Source organism: Somniosus microcephalus, chromosome 24 (assembly GCF_052327205.1).
Source record: "Somniosus microcephalus isolate GS21.2 chromosome 24, FLI_Smic_1.0, whole genome shotgun sequence".
NCBI classification, from domain to species: Eukaryota; Metazoa; Chordata; class Chondrichthyes; order Squaliformes; family Somniosidae; genus Somniosus; species Somniosus microcephalus.
The window spans coordinates 44,275,072-44,299,800 of record NC_141010.1 but is presented as its reverse complement, the minus strand read 5'-3'; the positions used below and the strand labels follow the sequence as shown (position 1 = coordinate 44,299,800).

At 47.2% G+C, this 24,729-nt stretch overlaps 1 protein-coding gene across 3 annotated transcripts in view; it reads left to right on the top strand.

The window, feature by feature from the left end:
• Positions 1-24,729, top strand: part of LOC147101457 (formin-like protein 1) — a 271,912-nt gene that overhangs the window by 125,770 nt on the left and 121,413 nt on the right. The window lies entirely within an intron of this gene.

Sequence of the window (24,729 nt, the reverse complement as noted above, 5' to 3'; positions counted from 1 at the left end):
AGCTTTTCCAACCTGTCCTTGTAGCTAAGATCCTCCATCCACGGAACCATTCTGGTAAATCTCCTCTGCACCCTCTCAAAGACCTTCACATCCTTCCTAAAGTGTGCTGACCAGAACTGGACGCAATACTCCCGTTGTGGCCTAACCAGCGCTTAATAAAGATTCAGCATAACTTCTCTACTTTTGTACTCAATACCTCTATTTATGAAACCCAAGATCCCATATGCTTTGTTAACCACTCTCTCAATATGTCCTGCCACCTTCAGGGACCTATGCACATTAACTCCCAGGTCCCTCTGTCCCTGCACACTCTTTAAAACGGTGCCATTAAGTGTATATTGCCTCTCCCTGTTCCTTCTGCCAAAATGCATCACCTCACACTTCTCTATATTAAATTCCATCTGCCACTTGTCTGTCCATTCTGCTAGCCTTTCTATGTCCTGTTGCAGTCGATTGGTATCATCCTCACTGTTTGCCACACCCCCAAGTTTGGTGTCATCGGCAAATTTAGAAATTCTACTCTCTCTTCCAATATCCAGGTCATTTATATATATCAAAAAAAGCAGTGGCCCCAGCACTGACCCTTGGGGAACACCACTGTCTACCATCCTCCAGTCTGAAAAACAGCCATTTACCACAACTTGCTGTTTTCTGTCCTTAAGCCAATTCCTTCTCCAAGCTGCCACTGACCCACCTATTCCATCAGCCTCCATTTTGTTAACCAGCCTTCTATGTGGTACTTTGTCAAACGCCTTCCGAAAATCCATGTAGACAACATCCATTGCATTCCCTTCATCAAAAAATTCAATTCGATTAGTCAAACATGATCTGCCTTTTACAAATCCGTGTTGGCTCTCCTTAATTAGCCCGTTAAGTTTTTCCTTGATTATTGTTTCTAAAACTTTACCCACCACTGATGTTAAACTGACCAGCCTGTAGTTACTAGGCTTGTCCTTGCACTCTTTCTTGAACAATGGTGTCACATTTGCCACTTTCTAATCCTCGGGCACCTCCCCCGCATCTAGGGAAGATTGGAAAATTATGGCAAGCCCTTCCACTATCTCCTCCCCCAATTCCCTTAGGAACCTGGGATGCAAGCCATCTGGACCAGGCAACTTATCCACTTTAAGCATACCCAGCCTTTCTAGTACATCCTGTCTATCAATTTTCAGCCCTTCCATTGCTTCTACCTTTTCCACTGCTACCGATATTTTGTCAGCATCCACCTCCTTAGTAAATACTGACACAAAGTACTCATTAGCCTTGCCCTGCGCCTCTAAGCATATATCACCTTCTTTGTTGCTAATAGGCCCCAACCCGCCTCTTACCACCCGCTTACTGTTTACATGCCAGTAGAAGATTTTTGGGTTCCCTTTTATGTTAACTGCCATTCTACTTTCATATCCTGTTTGCCAGTCTTATTTTCATCTTCACTTCCCCTCTCAATTTATTGTATTTGGTCTGGTTCTCCCTTGAAGAATTCACCTGACATGCATCATACACCCTCTTTTTTTTTTTGTTTCATCATCTTCTCTATCTCCCGCGTCATCCAAGGAGTCCTTGCTTTGGTTCCCTTACCCTTCCCTCTTGTTGGAATGTACCTAGCCTGTACTTGGAACATCTCCTTAAAGATCACCCATTGTTCTGTTACAATTTTTCCTGTCGGTCTTTGGCTCCATTTTACCCTGGCTAGATCCTTTCACATCCCATTGAAGTTAGCCCTATTACTCTTTAGAAGTTCCACTCTAGATTGTTCCTTGCTCCTCTCCATGCTAATCTAAATCTTATGATACGATGATCACTAGTCCCCAATGTTCTTCCACAGACATTGAAACTCATTGAAACTTATAAAATTCTAACAGTACTAGACAGACTAGATGCAGGAAGGATGGCGGGGGAGTCCAGAACCAGGGGTCACAGACTAAAGATAAGGGGTAAGCCATTTAGGACAGAGATGAGGAGGAATTTCTTCATCCAGAGAGTGGTGAACCTGTGGAATTCTCTACCACAGAAGGCAGTTGAGGCCAATTCATTAAATATATTCAAGAAGGAGTTAGATATGTTTCTTAAGGCTAAGGGGATCAAGGGATATGGAGAGAAAGCAGGGACCGGGTACTGAATTTGGATGATCAGCCATGATCTCATTGAATGGCGGAGCAGGCTCAAGGGGCCGAATGGCCTACTCCTGCTCCTATCTTCTATGTTTCTATGACACTTGGTCAACCTGGCCCACCTCATTCCCCAGCACCAGATCTAGCAATGCCTCCTTCCTAGTTGGGCCAAGAACATACTGATCAAGGAAATTCTCCTGAATACATTTCAGAAAATCCTCCCCCTCCTTTCCCTTTACCCTAGCATTATCCCAATCGATATTTGGGTAATAAAAGTCTCCCAATATCACCACTCTATAGCTCTTGCATACCTCTGTGATTTCCCTGCAGATTTGCTCCTCTACCTCCCTCTCACTATTTGGAGGCCTGTAGAATACCCCCAATAGTGTGATCATACCTTTTTGCTCCTCAACTCTAATCAAATGGATTCTGTCCTTGTCCCCTCAAGAACATCCTCCCTTTCCAACACTACAATGTCTTCCTTAATCAGCACTGCCACCCCACCTCCCTTTTTTCCTTCCCTATCTTTTCTGAACACCTTGTACCCTTGAATATTAAGGGCCCAGCCCTCACTGTTTTTAAGCCACTTTTCCGTTATTGCCACAACATCATATTGCCACACGGCTAATTGTGCTTTTAGCTCATCAACCTTATTCACCACACTTTGTGCGTTTGCGTACATGCATTCTAAACCCATTTTTGAATTTTTCAGTCTTTCTTAGTCTGCTCCTATCTAATATGCTACTACTTCCGCTTCTAGTACTACTTTCTTCTCTAGTACTATCCAACACTCTCACTCTTTCGTGCACCTTATTCCTCTTTTCTACTCCTATATGTTGGTGCCCATCCCCCTGCCAAGCTAGTTTAAGCCCTCCCCAACAGCAGTAGCAAACCTCCCCATGAGAATATTGGTCCTGGTTCTGTTGAGATGTCACCCGTCCGGCTTGTACAGGTCCCACCTTCCCCAGAAACGGTCCCAATGCCTCAGTAATCTAAAGCCCTCCCTCCTGCACCATCTCGCCAGCCACGCATTCATTTGTTCTATCCTCCTATTCCGTGGCACCGGGAGTAATCCGGAGATTACTACCTTTGAGTCCTGCTTTTTAATTTCTCTCCTAGCTCCCTAAACTCTGCCTGCAGGACCTCATCCCTCTTTCTGCCTATGTCGTTGGTACCGATATTAAACAACTGACCTCTGGCTGTTCATCCTCCCCCCTCGGAGTGTCCTGCAGCTGCTCAGTGACATCCTTGACCCTGGCACCATCCTGGAGTCACGTCTGCGGCCGCAGAAACGCCTGTCTGCTCCCCTAACTATCGAATCCCCTACCATTGCTCTTCCAATCTTTTTCCTGCCCCCCTGTGCAGCTGAGCCACCAGTGGTGCCTTGGACTTGACTCTAGTTGCACTCCCCAGCAAAACCATCGCCCCCACCAGTACTCAGAACAGAATACTGGTTGGAGAGCGAGATGCATTCCGGGGACTCCTGCACTACTTGCCTGGTCCTCCTCTTCTGTCTGGCAGTCACCCATTCCCTCTCCGCATGCATACTCTTAAGCTGCAGGGTGACCACCTCCAGAAACATGCTATCCATGTAACTCTCAGCCTCTCGGATGCACCACAGTGACTTCAGCTGCCGCTCAAGCTCTGAAACACGGATCTCGAGCTACCTTCGCTGGTGACACTTCCTGCACATGTGGTTGTCCAGGCTACGCAAAGCATCCAGGGCTTCCCACATGGCACAGGATGTGCACTCCACGGGACTGATCTGCCCTGCCATGCCTCTATTTAATAGACTAAGAACTAACTTAGCAGAAATAAACTTAAAACTTAAAAAAACACTCCAGCTACTCACCAATCAGCTCCTTCCCTTGTGCCGACATCACTTTTTCTACTCTGACATTACTCTTTCGGATTCTGCCTCTGTTGAGCCGCTGCCTCTTTCACTCTGCTCCCACTCTGGTCTCGCCCAGGTCCGCTGCCTCCACTTCCACTCACGCTCTTTACAGCGCCACTGCTCCCGCACCTCTCGGCGCTGCTCTCGCGCTCTTTACAGCGCCGCTCCTCTCGCCGCTGCTCTCGCGCTCTTTACAGCGCCGCTCCTCTCGCGCTCTTTACAGCGCCGCTGCTCCCGCTCCTCTCGCCGCTGCTCTCGCGCTCTTTACAGCGCCGCTGCTCCCGCTCCTCTCGCCGCTGCTCTCGCGCTCTTTACAGCGCCGCTGCTCTCGCGTTCTTTACAGCGCCGCTCCTCTCGCCGCTGCTCTTGCGCTCTTTACAGCACCGCTGCTCATAAATCCATATTGCTGCGACAGAGTTCAGTTGCTTTTATTTGTACCTATCCCAAGTGTAACTTCAATTGAATGATGATATGATTCAAGTTTTTATTGCACCTAATTTATCTTCTGAGACTCCAGTTGCATTAATATTTAGTGAATGTTCCATCTGAATGCGACCTTCCACTGAGTCCCAAAACACACGAGCCTGAGTTCTTCGAGTTGTTTCGTGGCTGATGAAAATTGACCAACAATCTAATTGGCCTCAATAACGAACACCTGAGATACAACAATAAGAGAAACAAATGGATTTTTACTTTGAAAAGCTAGATTTTTAAAAATTTAATTTTCAGGCAACCTGCTGCAAAGCCTCTCGCTATCCTAATTTAAACTGGGCGAATGTAACAACTGATGGCGATTGCAGGCTTAACTTTTTCTACTCTGTTTAGGTCACAGTGTTCACCATAGGGCTACTTGTCAGCGTACCCGAGGGAGAAGTGAAAAGTGAAGTGAAAAGAAACTCCTTATTATATGACTCTGCAAATAGGCTTATGTTAAAATACAGGCCTGGATCCAATTAACATGATGTATGCATCTCTCTATCCAACAAGAAGCCTTGTGTATGAAATGTGTCACAAATTAAATTAAGGCAAATTAAATGTTCCTGTTGCACAAGATAATCATTAGTCATTCTCAAATAACCGCCACCCATTTTCACTCAAATGTGGACAGGAAAGGAAAGTTACCAATTAGCACACACACAACCAGCCAAGTGTTTTTTTTTTGCAAAGCTCAAGAAACAGCAACTGTCACGAGATGAACCAATCAGGTTTCTCAAAGAAATGTTTCCTTTTTTGTTGAGTGGTCATTTTGTTTCCTCATCCAGTTTGAGTGAAAATTTGTAACAAACACATTATAAAATTAAATAAATATCTTTAAATTTACATATGGTCTCGCTCCTTCCTATCTCCGTAATCTCCTTCAGCCCCACAAACCCCCCCCGAGATATCTGCGCTCCTCTAATTCTGCCCTCTTGAGCATCCCTGATTATAATCGCTCAACCTTTGGTGGCCGTGCCTCCTGTTGCCGAGGCCCTAAGCTTTGGAATTCCCTGCCTAAACCTCTCTGCCTCGCTACCTCTTTTTCCTCGTTTAAGACGCTTCTTAAAACCTACCTCTTTGACCAAGCTTTTGGTCACCTGCCCTAATTTATCCTTATGTGCCTCGGTGTCAAATTTGTTGTCTTAAAATACTCCTGTGCAGCACCTTGGGACATTTTACTACATTAAAGGTGCTATATAAATACAAGTTGTTATTGTTGTTACCTAATCCGTTTATACCTTCATGGGTCAGCAGATACCTCACAGCCTGTGAGAGAGGATTGACTAGTTTCAGTGGAGCGGCCTCCACTCTAAGGGCTGAATTTTGCCGGCGCTCAGAGGGCGGGTTTGGAGGCGGGTCCGCTGTCAAAATCCAAATCTGCCTGCGCTTTGCAAACACGGCACTAAGTGGCGGATCATGCAATTGTGCTAGTTAAGAGGGTGTTTAAAGCAATTTAATTACCATTTTACCAGGTTCAAAGCATTTTCCCAAATTTTCCACGAGGTTTTCGTCACTCGGGGGTCACGCCAGGTAAGTATGTCAGGTTCTGAACAACTCTCCATTTCTTTTATTAGGTGACAACTGCAAATGTGGTATAAAAGCTACCATTTTGCAGCTGGTCACTTTCCAATCTCAGAAGCTTCAACCTTCAGTATTTGGAACCCACTTTTGAGCTTTATGCACTTTTGAAGTGGAGTAATCTCTCTATCCACTGTCACCTCCTTGGAACAACCTATCTCAACATTGACAGATTACTTCTGTCATCTCAACCTCACCTGCCATCTATTCCATCAGCATCAGTGCCCTTGAAAAAAATCACCAACCTTCTCCGCAATCAACTGATGCTGCACTGGGCACAGGGCATCATCACCCGTGCACATTGCTGCCCGAGATGCCAGCGATGGCCTCACCATGTCCAGATTTGCTTCACTTAACACTGAACACCCTGGCTGCCACATGATGCACCAGGTTGGCACCACCCCACACCAGCACCATAAAGCATCCCTACAATGTCCAAGCCATTCCTTTCACACTCCTCACCATTTGTGGGGGGTGGGTAGGGGTAGGGGGACCCTAATGTCTCACCATTCACTGGAACTCACTAAGACACATTCAAAGGTGCACACAAATCTGTCCAAGAAGGCAAAGTAGTGACAGTAAGGATTTCAATGCTTGACAACACATTAACAAAGTTTATACGAACATTGGCTAAAATACCCAAGTGCCTACCCTTGTGTGTTGTTAGTTGGTATGATTGGACTAGGATGAGTGTGAGGTGGGGGATGCTAGTGAGATGGGGAAGTGTAATGTAGATAGAGAGGGATGGGTGGACGTGCAAGGTAAGTTGGTGTGAGTAAGGATGTGCAGGAGTAGGGTAGGGAAGGCAGAGTGATGGGGATGTGGTGAGTGGCACAGCAGGATGAGGTTGAGTGTGGCTTTGCAGTAACGTTTCGTGATCTACTGAGATCATTGAAAGGTTTGTGCCACTGCAGCCTGGTCCTCCTAAAGATATCCCTGCTTGTGTCCTCCTGTGCAATGTGCGCAACCAGGCTGCGTTTGTCTCCTGGGGAGGTCTCTTCCGCCCATTGGAAGAGAAGAGAACCTTCCTGCGTACTGTGATTCCCTCTATAAGCATATGGAGGAGTAATGGGAGAGCCTGGATGCAGCTGTGTACCTCTGTGCAGTGTTTGTCAGTGTTCTGCAGCACCTCAGTGCTGCAGAACACTGACAGCAGAACTGTCAAAATCAATTTGGACATGGCCCCTTTAAGGAAACCCGCTGATGACGCGTCATCAAATGACATCATCAGACCCGCTTCCTATTAATTGGCCGGGAACCTCGCAGGGCGGGCTTAGCAAGGCCCATCATTGTAAAATCTTGTCGGAGACCGGGATCGAGACAGATGCCAGGCCCCCACATGCCACTGACATCGCCTGCCGAGGTTGGAAAAATCCGGCCCTAACAGTGGCATCATATGTTCTTTTTTTCCAGAGAACACTGTATCCTCAGAACTCTCACACATCTTATTTTTCACACTTCCCTTCCCCCGTTTCTTTTCATTCGAAAAAACCTGGTCAAGAAATAAGTGGTGTAAAAGTTCTTAAAATAGTGTAGAAATGAGCTAATGGATGGATGTAGAGAGGCACTCATGTTGTTGTCTGTAAAACTGCACAAGCAACTGAACTCACCCCCACATGGGCACGGTTTCACTTGGCCTCAGCACCTTTTATAGCCCTGTAGTGGAGTTGCTGCCAAGCAATAATTCTCTTCATGTCATGAGAGTGGTTCTGTTGCAGGGCTATGAAAGGTGTTGCGGCCGAGGGGAATGGTGCCCATGTCAGGGTGACCCACTCAGGGTGGTTGCCCTGGCACGGACAGTGGTCTGGTATCTTGCCCGCTCTGCATTTGTGAGCTTGGATGGCTTGAGTCACCTGACTTCCACACATGCTCGAGCGAGGATCACTGATCAGCGTGATGAGGAGTGGAATAAATGGCACCGAACTTCCAACACATCAAGGCTACAGATTGATTTCCTTTGTACGCAAAATTGGCAACCAGGCAGTTCCATGCATCCAGATCCTGGCCTGCTGACTTTGTATCGCGACTCTTTGTGAAGCAATTATGAATATTTAATATTTAATTGCAAGGTGACATATGCTCAAGGAGAAATGTGCTGCATGCAGTCTGTCACAATGTGATACATGTTTACAGGAGCAGCCTGTTTTATACTCGGCATAATCGCTCATTGCAATAAATGACAAAATGAAAGTACCCGAAGTTAATTATCACCTAACGGGCTGCAACAAGGTGACACACTCCAGAACCTTTTTAGAAGCGAACCCATAGACTATCGTGTAATCGTCAGTGGCTGATATCTCACTCGCGTAGGAGGCTTGCTTCAGTTACGTCTGATTTATAGTCTGTGGCTCTTGAGAAACTGCTACCATAATGTACAATCCTAACTATAGAACACATTTCATGAAGAGCCAGGATTGCAGTTTAAATCCCAGCAGCAGGCTGGTGAATGAGTTACACCAAGCTCCATGAGTGGGATATATAACGTATCTGACGGTTCCTCCTCATGTATTGCACACTAATGATAGAGAAATTACTGCATTTAAAATGATAAAAGCCAGAAGTCCTTCAAATTTGCTATTTTTCTCCTCCCCTCTCCTGATGGCATTGGGCACTGGCATTCTTCTTATACCTCACCCAATGGGCTCATAACATAAGAAATAGGAGCAGGAGTAGGCCATTCGGCCCTTCGAGCCTGCTCCGCCATTCAATGAGATCATGGCTGATCTTCTGCCTCAACTCCATTCACCGGCCCTTTCACCATATCCCTTGATGCCCTTACTAGTCGGAAATCTATCGACTTCTGTTTTGAATATACCCAATGACTGAACCTCCACAGCCCTCTGGGGTAGAGAATTCTAAAGATTCACCACCCTCTGTGTGAAGAAATTTCTTCTCATCTCAGTCCTGAATTGCCTACCCTTTATCTTGAGGCTGTGTGCCCTGGTTCTAGACTCCCCAGCTAAGGGAAACATTCTCCCAGCATCCACCCTATCAAGCCCTGTAATAATTTTGTATGCTTCAATGAGATCCCCTCTCATTCTTCTGAATTCAAGAGAATACAGGCCTAGTTTACTCAATCTCTTCTCATACGACAGTCCCGCCATCCCAGGAATCAATCTCGTGAACCTTCGTTGCACTCCCTCTATGGCAAGTATATCCTTCCTTAGGTAAGGAGACCAAAATTGTACACAGTACTCCAGGTGTGGTCTCACCAAGGCCCTATATAATTGGAGTAAGACTTCTTTACTCTTGTACTCAAATCCTCTTGTAATGCAGGCCAGCATACCATTTGCTTTCCTAATGGCTTGCTGCACCTGCACGGTCACTTTCAGTGACTCGTGTACAAGGACACCCAGGTCCCTTTGAGCATCTGCATCCCCCAATCTCTCGGGTGCCGAGACCAGTTGCTGTCGTCCTGGCTGAGGTTAGGTGACGGCGCACAACTAGGGAATCTCCCTGAGATCTCGGGTAAACATGAAGGATCTGGAGTCTGGCACATTGTATGGGCCCCAAGTGATCATCAACTACAGCTAGTCTTATTTTGTCATTTACTGCAATGATTGATTATGCTCCTACCTTGTGCAATGATCAACTCTTACCCAGCTATAGAATACTACTGTTAACACGAATCACATGGGACAACGCTGCATCAACATGGGACTCATATTTCTCTTCATTTTCTTTTTTCTTTCCATTGGATGAAGTTTGTGTTCATCTAGAGATGTCTATGTTTGAGAATGGATGACTTTTCAACTTTTGCCATCCAGTATTAGTATCCAGCGTTCCCAAGGCTGGTGTAGCACGGCCAGATACAAAGGCTCCTCAGCTCAAGCCCAGCAATGCTGCTCCATGCCATTCTCAAACATGCACCCACCACTGCTCAAGGGTAAATGTTTCCATTTCCCGCAGTAGGCAATTTGAGCGAGATTGCCAATCGTGTGCTGTGGACTCGTGCCCACCAGGAGCTTGCTTGAGCGTGTTGAGATTCGTTTCAGAATTGGGCGTTAAAGTAAGTGGATTTGTTCTTCCAGCCCACTTCCTCACTCCAGCACAGGTACTGAGGCCAGTTGTAAAGATTTATGCTACTTCTCAGGCTGAGGCCTGCTCACTCAACCCAGACACAGCCCTGTTCCTGGGACTAGGGACAGGGTCACTGGCAAGGCTTGGAAGCTAAGCAGAGCCAGGCCTGGTTAGTACCTGGAGGAGTGACCATCAGGGAAGACCAGGTGCAGAAGGTCACGGAAGGAGCCCCGGGAGGGGCGGCTGGTGAGCAGGCCCGGGCGTTGGGCTGAAGATTGTCGGACAGGAGGAATGGTGGAAATGGAATGGCGGCGCGCACAGACGCAGCGGCTTTGCTTCTCCCAGGACGGTGCTATTTACGTTAATGTTAATGTTATTTGTACTGGACTCATGGGAGCTTGCAAGATCACATTTCGTTGTTCATGTACTTGTGCATTGTACAATGACAATAAAGTTGAATTATTATTATTACTAGGCGTGGAACCCAGTTTTAGACCAGTATCTCACTGGAAGGTGAATTTACTCACCAATCTAATTCCAAAATGCTCTATAAAGAACCCTATTGCTGTGTTAGAGTGAGGAACTCCCAGACACCTTTTATTTACTTTGTGTGTTGGGTACATTTTTCTGGTTCTTTTCATCAGTGAATGTTGTCCTTTAGGGTTTTCCTCTTTTATCACTGCCATTGTAGGAATGTCTAGTTCCTATCAAGAGACTGAGGTCGACCCAGGCGATCAAACAAACGATGTTTAATGTAAAACTAATTGAGTTTAACAAACTGTTGCAAGAGAACTACGAATACAGGTCTAGTCAGTTCGGAGGCTCCATGAGGACTGCTTGGGCGGTCCCGTGGCTGGCGTCATGACGTCATCACGTTTTTCCCGCCGGTGGGGGATCACGTGATGAACGGTGTGACGTCATCGCGTTTGCCCGCGCTCTTAAAGGGACCGCGCTCTGTACATGCAAACAGTATATACAAAGATACAGACTCAGGCTGTAGCTAACATGTTGTTCAAGGGAATTATATACATTTGATCGGAATCCCTTACTGGCTCCGCCACACCGTCATTAGGACTGTGCTTTGCCGGTGACGGCAGGGGCTGATGATGCAGACCTAGCTCAGCATGATGCACTGGGTGGGAGGGTTGGCAGAGGGAAGGAACATTGGGTGGTGGCAGCCATTGAAGAGCTACTGTCTACCCATGCAGCGCTGAGTTGTGTTTTGTTTTAACCGTTGGGGGGTGGGGGGGGGAGGTTGCACAAAGTTCCCACTGAAGAATAATCCAGCGGAGGGTGGAAATACGGTGGGGGCAAGATAAAGGGTGGCTTCTCTGTAAAGGAGAGGGCCAACCTCAATCAAAATCTGCCACCCGCCCCTCCCGCTGCTGCCCATTCCAAACAACATGTTCATATGTTACTAAGGGGCTGAGTCACATTATGGGGAGGTTCCCTAATTGAAATATTTTCTGGGGCCTTAATGAGTCTTGGCACAGCGTCAGTGCATCGAATGCCAGCCTGGCCCTCTCCATTACATTGTCAGCCCCATCGTTTAGAGGTGGGATTACACTTGAGATATAACGTGACGTTTAGAGCGCTGTGAGTTACCAACAGATTCACTGTACTTCATACAACTATAGGGGGCATAGATTTAAAGTAATTGGTAGAAGGATTAGAGGGGAGTTGAGGAGAACCTTTTTTAACCAGAGGGTGGTGGGGTCTGGGACTCACTGCCTGAAAGTTTGGTAGAGGCAGAAACACTCATCACTTTTTAAAAAGTATTCGGATATGCACTTGAAGTGCCATAACCTGCAGGGCTACGGACCAAGCGCTGGAAAGTGAGATTGGGCTGGGTAGCTCTCTTTCAGCTGGGACAGACAAGATGGGCTTACTAGCTGGAGTGCCCGGCGGTGCCGAGGGTTTTTTGAGGGCATGTTGTTATGAAAAAAGTAGAAATAATTTTTATATATATATATGAGTTTGTCTGTCTGTGTAGGAAGGAGAGAGAGAGAGAGAGAGAGGGAAAGAGAAAGGGGGAAGGAGAGAGAGCGAGAGGGAAGGAGAGAGCAAGAGGGAAGGAGAGAGGGAAGGAGAGAGAGAGAGAGAGGGAAGGAGAGAGAGAGGAAGGAGAGAGAGAGAGAGGGAAGGAGAGAGAGAGAGAGGGAAGGAGAGAGAGAGAGAGGGAAGGAGAGAGAGAGAGGGGGAAGGAGAGGGAGGGGAAGGGGAGAGAGGGAAGGAAAGAGAAAGGGGGAAGGAGAGAGAGCGAGGGAAGGAGAGAGAGAGCGAGGGAAGGAGAGAGCGAGAGAGGGAAGGAGAGAGCGAGAGAGAGAGAGAGAGAGAGGGGGGGGAAGGAGAGAGAGAGCCGCTGGTCGATGTGTTGCGGGCCGACCCCTGATGGGCGCCCGATCAGCTGAGCCCGAGCCCCCGTGCATGGCGTAGCGCCTCAGGCCCAGCCGGGCTCTCGGGCCGCGACTTACCTCAGCTGAGCACCCGCTTCGGGAGAGAGAGAGAGAGAGGCGGAAGGAGAGAGAGGGGGGGGAAGGTGAGAGAGAGAGAGGGGGGAAGGAGAGAGAGAGAGAGAGGGGGGAAGGACTTAGAGGCAGGCCGCGGTGACCGTGCGCGGCCTAGCGCTTCAGGCCCGGCCGGGCTCTCGGGCCGCGACTCACCTCAGCTGAGCTCCCGCTTCGGGAGAGAGAGGGGGGGAAGGAGAGAGAGAGAGAGCGAGAGAGAGAGGGGAAGGAGAGAGAGAGAGAGAGAGAAATTCCTGAATCAATACTAATCAATCAACAATTTCCTCACCTCCATTACCATTTTTTTAGCTTCAGGCCCTGCCGGTCTTTAATGGCCGCCACTCACCTCAGCTCCCACACTAACGGCAGTTTGAAGGATTAGGCCCCGCCCACAAACGCCATGAAACCCCCCCCCCCCCCCGTGCCCCCGTAGGATTGGTCAACCATCACGTCACTCAACGCTAATGAGCGGTAGGATTGGTCAACCGCTAATGAGCGGATTTTGTCCGTTTTTTGAACGTTTTTTGTATATTGTCCGAACAATTTTTGTCTGACCAAAAAGTAAATACACCTATGACACACCCCTAATCATAAGCTTTTTTTTGATATAACATATGTGTAGGTACGCTGTATAACTTTTGAGTGATGCCCGGACATAACATACACACAGACAGACACCACGATCCTATATAGATATATAGATATAGATATATATATGTATATAGATAGATAGATATATATATATATAGATATAGAAGATATAAATATAAATGGTCATTTCACTGCCCATAGGGATCATGTTTCATGTTGGTAAAAGCCAGCATTGATGATAACAAATGGAAGTACCGATCAACAAGAGGGAGTGTGGAAACTGTGCTGTAATGTAATAGAGTTCCATCTATTTAGAGATACTCTGTTGGAACTGAAATCAGGGTAAGGCTTTGCCCCAATCCTCTTTTTTTTAAAAGAGAGGATGATTTTATTATCTTCATATATTTGAATATAAATTAACCAACCAATGTACAAAAAACTCAGGACTCTGCGTGGCACAGCTGGCTACGACACTGCCATTTTAGCTGTGGGATGCGGGTTGAAATCCAGCTCGAACCGATGAGATGACAGGCAGCTGTCGGAAGGTAACCTGGGGCAGTCTCTATCCAAATCCTCATGGGTAAGAGTCAGCAACCACGATTCGGCCTGAGTTAGCATTACGTGAGGAGCCCATAGTATGGCTGGTGTGGGAAATGGAAAGTCGTGCTGGTTTAGTTGAGTTGCCCTTTTGATGCTATAGTAAAGGCAGGTTTTGGGGTAACACAGGTGATATAACCTGTGCTGTACCTGATGGGGTGGTGCTCACTGCTGGCATTGGCTGATGGAAGTGTATCCGATCCTTTGCGTTGATTGGAATAAAACTCACCAGAGAAAATGAAGCTGTAAAATAACCAGGACGACGGGCTATAAATGAGTTCCTGATGTCATTTTATTCCTTGGTTCTTACCATGTGAGAAGGCACAAATTAGCAATGGGCAAATTCAAAAGTGACACCCAGAAGTTATTCTTGACACAACAACATTTATATAGTGCCTTTAATAAAGTGTAATAGGCCAAGGTGCTTCTCAAGGGTGTAAGGAAAATGGACAGTGAGCCAAAGAGGAAGAGCTAGGGAAAGGCGGTGGGGGCAGGGGTGGTGACTGAAACATAGAAGAAACATAGAAACTAGGAGCAGGAGTAGGCCATTCGGCCCTTCGAGCCTGCTCCGCCATTCAACGAGATCATGGCTGATCATCCAAACCCTAGCACCCGGTCCCTACACCGACAGCCATCCCACACAAGCCCCATCCCCGTAACCCCACGTATTTAATCCCCCCTAACACTAAGGGCCAATTTTTTATCATGGCCAATCAACCTAACCCGCACATCTTTGGACTGTGGGAGGAAACCGGAGCACCCGGAGAAAACCCACGCAAACACGGGGAGAATGTGCAAACTCCACACAGACAGTCACCCGAGGCCGGATTTGAACCCGGGTTCCTGGCGCTGTGAGGCAACAGTGCTAACCACTATGCCACCGTGCTGCCACTATGACTGGTGCTTGGTCAGAGACGTGGGTTTTAAGGAGGACCTTTAAAGGATGGGAGGGAGGCAGAGTGGTGGAAGGGCTTAGCGAGGGAATTCCAGAGAGTGGGACCTAGGTGGTTGAAGGCATGGCTGCCAATAATGGGATGAAGATTGGGGGGGGGGGGGGGGGCGGTGGCAGTGGGGGAACGTAGAAGTGGCCAGTGTCAGAGAAATTGAGAGTACGGTCGGGGGGAAGGAAGAGTTGGTAAGGGTTGGAAGAGATTATACTGATAGGGACACACGAGGCCATGGAGGGATTTAAACAGAAGGATGAGAATTTTACATTTGGGGGATTGGAGCCAATGTAGATCAGCGAAGACAGGTGTGATGGCGAATGTGACTTGGTGTACGATGGGATTCGGACAGTGGAGTTTTGGATGAGCTGTAGTTTACAGAGTGTGAAGGATGGGAGTTCGTTGAGGAGATCAGTGAAGTCATCGCGTCTGATCACAAAGAGCGGCCAACATGTGGAATGGACCTCTGGACAGGGTAATGAAGGAAAAAGCAGCTGAAATAATTTCAGAAGCAGTTGGCCACTGTGACGGGGGATTGTTCTTTCTGGATGGATGAGCTAGAATGGATTGAATGGCTGCCTTCATCCATAGCGATCTTGCGATCTTGTGATAAAATGAAATGTAATCATTCGAAGGGAGTTGTCTTCTAAGTAATGTCTTGTGTTTGCGGCAGAGAACTGGTTAGCTCTGTTGCTAAGGTGGAGAGATAGATGCCTTACAGCTGTTGCAGGAACGAGTTACATAGCATGAGTGCACACGGATAGTAACAGCAGTCCAAAGGCATAACATTCCCATTTGAGTTCACAGTACCTGAGAACAGGTAATCTGATCCCCAACAGAAGGCACTAGGATTACAAGATTAAGAGTCTATGACCAAGTAATTCTAGACTCAGTAACAGCTTGCTGCTCTGCGAATGTTGCCTTGTTATAATAACGAAGTATGAACAATCAGTGGAGGTTAATTAAAACTAGTGGAGGTATCTGATAATCTTCATCATTTCAGCCATTGATAAAGCGGGGAGGGAGATAAGCAGCAAAGCCTAGCCCATCCCTGAAAGCAAGGTTCACTCTGTGTTTATTGGTAATGGCGGTACATGTAGATTTATATCTTGGTTTGGAGCACATGAAAAATCTATGATGCAATTGTAGATACAGGTGGGACCTTTCGATCTGCCAAAGGGAGGAACATTTCATGAGCATGAAGATTCACCCAAGTTCTGTAGGTGTGGGGTGCAGCGACATTTGTTGGGAGCCGCAGCCCCCAGAAGCCGCCTTGTCACAAAGCCTACATTTACTCTGATACAACCAGCGGGCGGCCATTTTTGTTGCTGGCCGCCTGCCAGCACCTGCCCCCATTGCTGTCCCCGGCCCCTGTGAAGCCCCCCCTCCCGCGAGGTGCCGGCTGCTCTCCGTGAGCCCGGCACTCCTCTTGAGTGCCAGGCTCGTTTGCCGGCACTCCCAATCCCTGGTGGCCCAGCTGGGCGCCGGGACGCGCTGCACCAGGCCCCTCCCCTTTAATAAGGGGAGGAAGGCCTGCAGTACCGCGCGCGACGTGCCGCAGCACATAGCGCCGTGATATTGGCTCGCAGTGCCCCAAGAGGCAGGGCGCTACCTGGGAAAATCGGCCGCGGGGGCGCTATCTTTTTCGGGCCGCTAAAATTAGCACCCCGGCAAGGGGGCGCAACCCAATTTTTACCCCGTAGGTTTTAAGGAGCATCTTAAAGAAGGAGAGAGAGCTAGAGAGATGGAGAGGTTTAGGGCCTAGGCAGCTGAAGGCATGGTCACCAATGGTGAAACGATTAAAACCGGGGATGCACGAGGCCAGAATTGGAGGAGCGCAGAGATCTCGGAGGGCTGTAGGGTTGAAGGAGGGTACCGCGATAGGGTGGGGTGAGGCCGTAGAGGGATTTGAAAACAAGAATGAGAATTTTATAAACTTGGTTTGTGATTTGTAGCCTGATGCAAGGTCTCTCAATGTACTTTGGAGAATTTGAGACATCTCATAATGCTGCAAGTTACATTATCACTATATTAAATAAAAAGTAATTGAGTGGTTAAATGGTGGCAAAATCTCTGATACAATTTACCAAAAGACTGTAGCCCTGACGTCAGTCCATTGTGTCGATTCTTTTTAATACAGATACTGCTCGGGCTGAAGTTTCTCTGCCCTGGTCCCAAATCGTGCCCACAAAGCGGGTTGAATGCAGAGGAAAAATGGATCTGAACAGAACTGCGTCTGAATTTCCTCAATGAAAACAAAAAATGCTGGAAATACTCAGCAGGCCAGGCAGCACCCTGTGGAGAGAGAAACAGTTAACGTTTCAGGTTCCCGCTATAGCTTTTCTGGTGTCTGCACCTTACTGCGCCTGAAGAGAGAGCAGCGATGTAAATTAAAATGCAAATGACGTCAGAGAAATCTGTCATTAAATTTCCTCTATAGCTTCGGGTGCAGTTTAGGGGTAAACTGCTCCTTTAAAAGAAAACCTGGAGCTACTGATTTTAGAGCTGCCATTTAGGCTCTTATGATTCTTGAGGGAGTGGCTGCAAAGAAAGATCTTTACTTTTGACATCTGTCCTGGTTGCAGAACTCTCAACTCTTTACACTTTGTGATGAAATATTCCATTCATCACTCATCAGTATTTCTCTGCCTGTGACTGTGGTTGGTTTCAGTTTCATTTCCATTGTATTGTACTGTGTGTAGGGCTCCGCCCATACCTGGCTCCTATGTAAGCTGGCCCAGCCTGCAGCGCATCCAGTACGGCAGACCCCTGGATGGAAGATACATTCTCCTCTGTGTGTTACCTTCTAAGTCAATAAAAGCCTTGTTTTGTTTCGCTAACATCGAGTCTCGGATTTATTGAGGCACATCACACTTACTGACGGAGGTCATGAGAGAGTGGGTCCCTCTTGGGTTGGCATAATTGACACAATGCGGAGGAGTAGAAGGTTGGCTCTGTTATACGAACCAATTGGTAGAGCACATGTTATGATTTTGATGCCGACAGCACATGGAGAAAATCTCCCTTGGGCGTTACTGGTGTTCCTTTTACACTTGAATCTCGAATCGGGTACAAGCTTTCACTGATAGCTTAATCCGATTATAGAACGAAGGAAACTGTGCCAGTTAAGTTCCTTTCGATTCCCTCCCCAAGTACAAACTCAACTGTTGTATCTATGCTTTAATGCGTTCAATCAAGCATGTAGATACGTCGAATTAAATAAGAGTCAGGCAGACAGGCTTATAACTGTGATCTTTACTTTATTCCTAAAATGGGTGACTGCAGCTTTTCCGGGTAATTCCCATAATGCTGGTGTTAAACTTGCACATTACATTACCGTATTGACTGGTGTCAAACTCGCAATCAATACACGACATCCCCCTTTTCCTTGGAAACAAACTTGCAGTTTACAAACAGTTGCTTACTGTTAGATCCGTGTATCTTAATGTTGTGTCCTTCAATAATCAGACAACAGACTGCAGGGAACGATTCAACAGGTGTTTACTGAATGAGGGTTACTCTAGAACTAACTATACAGATCACTACTCAGGGTTTATATACAGGTGTGGTCACGGCCGGTACTACAGTATACAGGAGCTGTAAAAAGTAGTTCTCTCCCTTAAGGTATATATACATTACATACATTACACTTACAATAACACTGCATAACTTATTTGATTTATAAACTTTTTACAAACTTGTGTCTTACCACACAACTAAATAATTCCCAGGTTTAAACATTTAACATCACCCATGCAGTTCTCGCACAGTTTATGTTGTGACATAATCAGACAGTCTTTGGTGTTTTCTTTTAACCCTTTGAGGTCTGGCTGTATTGGGTATGCCTGACATGTTGGTGTCAGTGGGTATTGCCTGTGTCACAGTGGCATGTGTGTCTGGGTTTAATATACTGTCCTCAGTCCCTTGTGTTTCCTCCTGCTCATGGAATGTCTCCTTTGGTCCATTGGTTCTATATTTCTTCACAAACGTAGTGTTTCTCGAGTAACGTGCTCCGTCTGGAGATTCCACTACTACTTGACTCCCTGTTTTACTCAAAACGTTGTGTGGTGTGGCATTAAAAGGAGTGGTGAACTTGTCCACTTTGTCCTGCCGTACCAGCACCGTGTCGCCAACTTCCAGCTCTGAGTATTGTGTTCTCCGCTGTTCATCTGCGTACAGTTTGGACTTGCCTTTTTGTTCTGCGTCCCGGTCACGTACTTCCATGTCTGCGCGCAACTCTGTGATGTCTGGCAGCTTTCCTCTCATTTTCTGTTTAAAGAGCAGCTCTGCCAGGCTCTTTCCTGTTGTGGCATGGTCAATGCTCCTGTACACAGTCACATATTTTCTAAGTTCACGTTTCCAATCTAGTCCTTCTAACTGAGCAATTCTGATTCTCTTCATCAGCAATGCATTCTGGCGCTCGACTTCTCCGTTAGCCTGAGCCCATTTTGCTGTCGTTTTCAGGTGTTTGATCCCATTGTTTTCACAGTATTCTTTGAATAATTCAGATCTGAATTGGGGACCATTATCAGATTTGCAGGTGATTGGCAAACCATGACGGCTGAAGATTGACTCTAAACTATCAATAACCTTCTCTGTTGTTGTGAAGGTCATGATGTCGTATTCATAGTAGTGACTATAATAATCAACTACCACAAGAATGGAGTGGTTGGATGGCAAGGGTCCCAGTAAGTCTATAGCTACACCCTGCCAGGGGCCCTCCGGTAATGGTGTTGGTCTCAACGGTTCAGGTGGGTTGGGTCTGGCTACTATCTGACAGCCGAGGCACGCTTTACAGTGTTTTTCAGCTGCCTTGTCCATGCCAGGCCATCAAACTTTGGTTCTGAGATGTTGCTTTGTTCCAACTATTCCCAAGTGTCCTTCATGTGCTAACACCAGGGCTCGTGCGTGTAACACTGTGGGTAGCACGATGCGTGTTCCCCGAAGAACTAGGTACCCCACTACGCACAGCTCGTTTGCAATTGCTTGCATAAGCTTTACAGTTCTCAAAATGTCCATTTGTGATTGCCTTCCGTACCTCAGTCAGCTCTGGGTCGGCAGCAGAGGCTTCCTCCACCTCTCTAGTAGTGAGTGCTTTTGGCGTCGCACTCACAGCTACAAATCTCACGTATTCATCTGAGCCATGAGAATGTCTCTCCTGTTTTGCTGTCTCCCCCAGCAATCGTGACAGTGGGTCTGCAATGTTTTGCTTGCCTGGAATGTGTATCACCTTAAAATCGTACGGCTGTAATCTAAGTACCCATCTCTCTATACGGGCACAGGGTTTAGAGTGTGGGCCGTATATCACTTGTAATGGCTTATGGTCAGTCACCAAGTTAAATTTTCGGCCATACACATATGGATGCAGCCTCTCACAAGCCCATACAAGAGCTAAGGCCTCTCTCTCTCTGTTTGAGAGTATTTCCTCTCAGTCTGTTAAACTACGACTTACATAGCATATTGGCACCTCTTGTCCCTGTTGGTCCTGAACTAGTACTGCGCCTAAACCTACAGGACTGGCATCTGCTATCACCTTGGTTGGTGCGTCCTTATCAAAATTTGCTAAAGTGCCGGCTCTGGCCAACTCTTCCTTGAGTGCACTGAATGACTGTCTCTGTTGTGATCCAAATTTAAATGGTGTGTCTTTTCTCGTCGGGCGTCGCAGTGGCTCTGATAGCGTTGCAAACTGCGGGATGAATCTGCTACTGTACCCAACGAGTCCCAAGAAACTCCTCACCTCTGTAGCATTCTCTGGTTCCCGAGCTTCTGCCACCGCTCGCACTCTGCTGTTGGTCCGATGCCCTTTTCAGACAACAGGATTCCCATGAAAATCAATCAGTCCATGTTGAATTGGCACTTCTCTGAGTTTAGTGTCAGTCCACTTTCCATTAGTCTGGTCATGACAGCGTGCAGGCGTCTGTCGTGCGTTTCCTGGTCGTGTGCATGCACGATAATGTCGTCTGAGATGTTTTCAACACCCTCTATTCCAGCTAAGGCACTAGCTATCTCGTGCTGATATTGCTCACTAGCTGAAGATACACCGAATATCAGCCTCTTCTACCTGTATACTCCGTTATGTACTGCAAACGTTGTGATTTCTCGTGACTCGGGTCAGTTCTAGCTGATGATAACCCCATTTCAGGTCTAGCTTACTAAACACCGTCGAGCCGTTCATACCTTGGAGTATCTCATCAATGGTGGGGATTGGATATCATTCCCTCACTATTGCCCGGTTTGCTCGTCTCATGTCTAGGCATAACCTTACATCCTTATCCGCTTTTGGTACAATAACCACAGGATTTACCCATGGGGTGGGACCAGTTACAGGTTCAATAATGTCCATGTCCCTCAATTGTTTTATTTTGGCCTCTACTGCCCCCCCTTAAGTTGAATGGTATACGCCTGAGTGGCTGGGCCACAGGCTTCACTTGTGGGTCGATATACAAACTGATCTGTTTTGTGTTCAGCCTTCCTATTCCCTGGAACACCTTTGGATACCGCTGTTCTAGTAGCTGTCTTACATCTACCACAGCTGAGACATCTGCGCCTATTTTTAAAACTCCCAGTTTCATGGCTGTCTCCCTTCCTAGCAACGGTTCTCCATGGCCTTTAACCACAATGAACTCCACCTGCTCAGTTCTCTTACCTATTGTAATCCTACATGTGAATACACCTTTAACTGACAGTGGTCGGCTAGAAGCATAAGAGAATAACTTTCTCTCTGTCTTAGGGACATGTGACTGACACTTAATGTGCTCTGACTTTAATCCTTCCCATGTATTCTCATCTATCACATTACTAGTTGCACCCGAATCAATTAACATTCTCAGGTTTACTCCCCCCACACAAAAGGTAAGTCTCTCTGTCACGTTATTTCCAGTAACAGCCAATGCACAGTTATTTTGTTCCTCTGCATTGTTCACATTGTGTTTCTTTGTACCCTTTGTACGGCATACTTTGGAGAAATGATCCTTTCCCTTGCACTTATGACACGTTTGTCCACGTGCTGGGCAGTTCGGATCTCTGCCCATGTGGTCTGTGTGTCCACATCTGTAACATTTCCTTTCATTCCTATCGCCATTTCCCTTTGGTTTCTCTGTCGAGCTTTTCGTATAATACCCTCTTTTCTGTGTAACACGACGAACAGTATCTGTCTCCACCTTCTCTGTACATGACATGGCTGACATCTGCTCCTCGACGTTTTCACATTGTGAGGCCAATTGTAACATGCGGGCGAGCGTTAGACCATACCCTTCCTCTAGCAATTTCCTCCGCACATAGGCTGACGTGCAGCTACTCAGGATAGCGTCTCTTATTTGATTATCCGCACCCCCCCCCCCCCCCAAAAGCACAGTCTTTAGCAGCCTGCCGCAAGCGAGTAGCAAATTGTTGCACAGTCTCACCTGCCTTCTGGGACAACTTATGAAAAGTCTGTCTAGCAAATGCTGCGTTGACCTGGGGCACAAATAGTGATTCAAAGCACTAACCGCCGCCGTGTAGTCTGCTGGTTCTCCTGTGTCTGGTAGAGTTGAAAAGATATTCTGGACACCTGGTCCTGCTAGGTGTAGAAGTAGAGCTCTTCTCCTCTGCTTCGTGGCAGCTGTAGAGGTATCGTCGACAATGAGTCCTTTGCCGTCGGCATAAAGCTCAAAAGACGTTAACCACCTCGTCCACCTTGGACCCAACGTGGCTGGCTCGGCGAAACATGCAAAATTTTGAATGCCGGCCTTCTCCATCCTAGCTAACTAAAACTTGGGCAACTACTTATTTAAAATGATTCCTTTCGTTATCCTCGTCGCCAATGTTGTATCTATGCTTTAATGCGTTCAATCAAGCATGTAGATACGTCGAATTAAATCAGAGTCAGGCAGACAGGCTTATAACTGTGATCTTTACTTTATTCCTAAAATGACTGACTGCCGCTTTCCTGGGTAATTCCCATAATGCATTACCGTATTAACTGGTGTTACACTCGCACATTACATTACCGTATTGACTCGTGTCAAACTCACAATCAATACTCGACACCAACCATTTGGGAACCAGGGCGGAGGAACTTCAGCGGTGCATTAACAACTGATTTACTGCGATGCAGCCTGTTCAAGGAACACACGGTGCTTTATTCAAGCTCGAGCAGCACGAGGTGTCCTGCAATGTATCCTGGAATTCCAGAGCCCGTTTCTCATGCCCTGAAAAGCAGGCAACCAGCAGAGGAAGATGGGGGGAGGGAGGCATGAACGCCCGAGGTCCACTTGAGGCAATCTTCAGGCAGGCCTGTAACTGGACGCATAACATGGCTGCCTGTTTCGGGAGGGAGGCTGTTTAAAGATGCAAGGCGGGGAACTACGCCATTGTCGGAGTTCAGATGGGTAGAGCGTGCATTGCCAACACTCTGCCTACTTGTACCAGGTGGTGAGCAGCCAAAACCAGCGATCCTTAAAAGGGACCATTGCTGGCCAATCCACCAAAGGGCCCCAAACTCCTTTATTTCTGCGGGGCCAGGAGAAGCAGGAGTGCGTCTCCTAGCTCCACAACAATACTGCAGCCCACTGCCGGCTCGTGCTCACCCCCTTTGCGGGATCGGCACCTCCCCCCAAGCCTGCCTTACCAGCCAGCTCAGCGAAGGAACGGGCTGATTTCCTGCCATCCACATCCGGCGAGCTGTAGCGGACCACCGTTGGGTACCTGCTGCTCACTGGTGCCTCTCGGGCGAGACCGGTGCCTGAAAATGTGTTCTTCAGCCTTGACTATGCCTGTTAATTGGCTTCCTCCTCTGGTTGGGATTGTTATTATTTATTCGCTCGTACTTCGACTTCGAAGAAGACAGCCAGAATCTCAGCTCATTTTCTGCAGTGATCTCTTTGATGACTGATGAGACTGATTTAAAAGAAAGACTTGCATTTATATAGCACCTTTCACGACCACCGGACATCTCAAAGCGCTTTACAGCCAGTGAAGTACTTTTTGAAGTGTAGTCACTGTTGTAAAGTGGGAAACGCGGCAGCCAATTTGCACACAGCAAGGTCCCACAAACAGCAATGTGGCAATGACCAGATCATCTGTTTTTGTTATGTTGATTGAGGGATAAATATTGGCCCAGGACACCGCGGATAACTCACCTGCTCTTCTTCAAAATAGTGCCATGGGATCTTTTACGTCCACCCGAGAGAGCAGACGGGGCCTCGGTTTAATGTCTCATCTGAAAGACAGTGCAGCACTCCCTCAGTACTGCACTGGAGTGTCAGCCTAGATTATTGTGCTCAAGTCCCTGGAGTGGGACTTGAACCCATAACCTTCTGACTCAGGGGCGAGTGTGCTACCCACTGAGCCACAGCTGACACTGGGACAGCTGGGAATGAGCGTCTGCAGATTGAGCAGTGAATCCTGGATACAACAGGTTGGGGATCTTTTTTCTTCAGGCGAGACTTCCTCAGCTGTCGTTGACATTCGGCGTAAGCGATGCAATGGGCCTCGTAGTAGGAGGGGCCTTCATGGATGGTTTTTCATCAGGCTTTCCTATCTTAAGCAAGTTTTTCCCACTTGTTGGCTTCTAGTTTGCACAGTTCCAGTGTGGCTTTTAAGCAGTCTTTACATCTTCTTTATGTTGAGTTTAATAAAACATCTATGGTTTTTAAAATAAAGGCCGAGAGAAACACAAAAAGGTGAAGGTTGTTAGCCAGTCAGCCTCCCTGATGTTGCACATGGGGAGTGGAGACCACGTGGGGAGTGGAGACCACGTGTAGTCTTCAGATGGAGCGGGTTAGAGGGTCAGGGGTGATCGGACAAGGGCAGCAGGCTTCATTCTTTCCCCGTTTGAAAGCCATACAATTCTCCTCTTATATCATGATATAATAATCTGATTTTAGATTATTATTTATGGTTAGATAACAAAATACACAGTTAACTTGAGAAGCAGGGAAGTCATTGGTTGGAGCCTCGGTGCTGCTCCACGGTAGAGGGTGAGGAGTGACTACAGCGTCGCTGCTCTTGGTAGACTCGAATTACAAGAT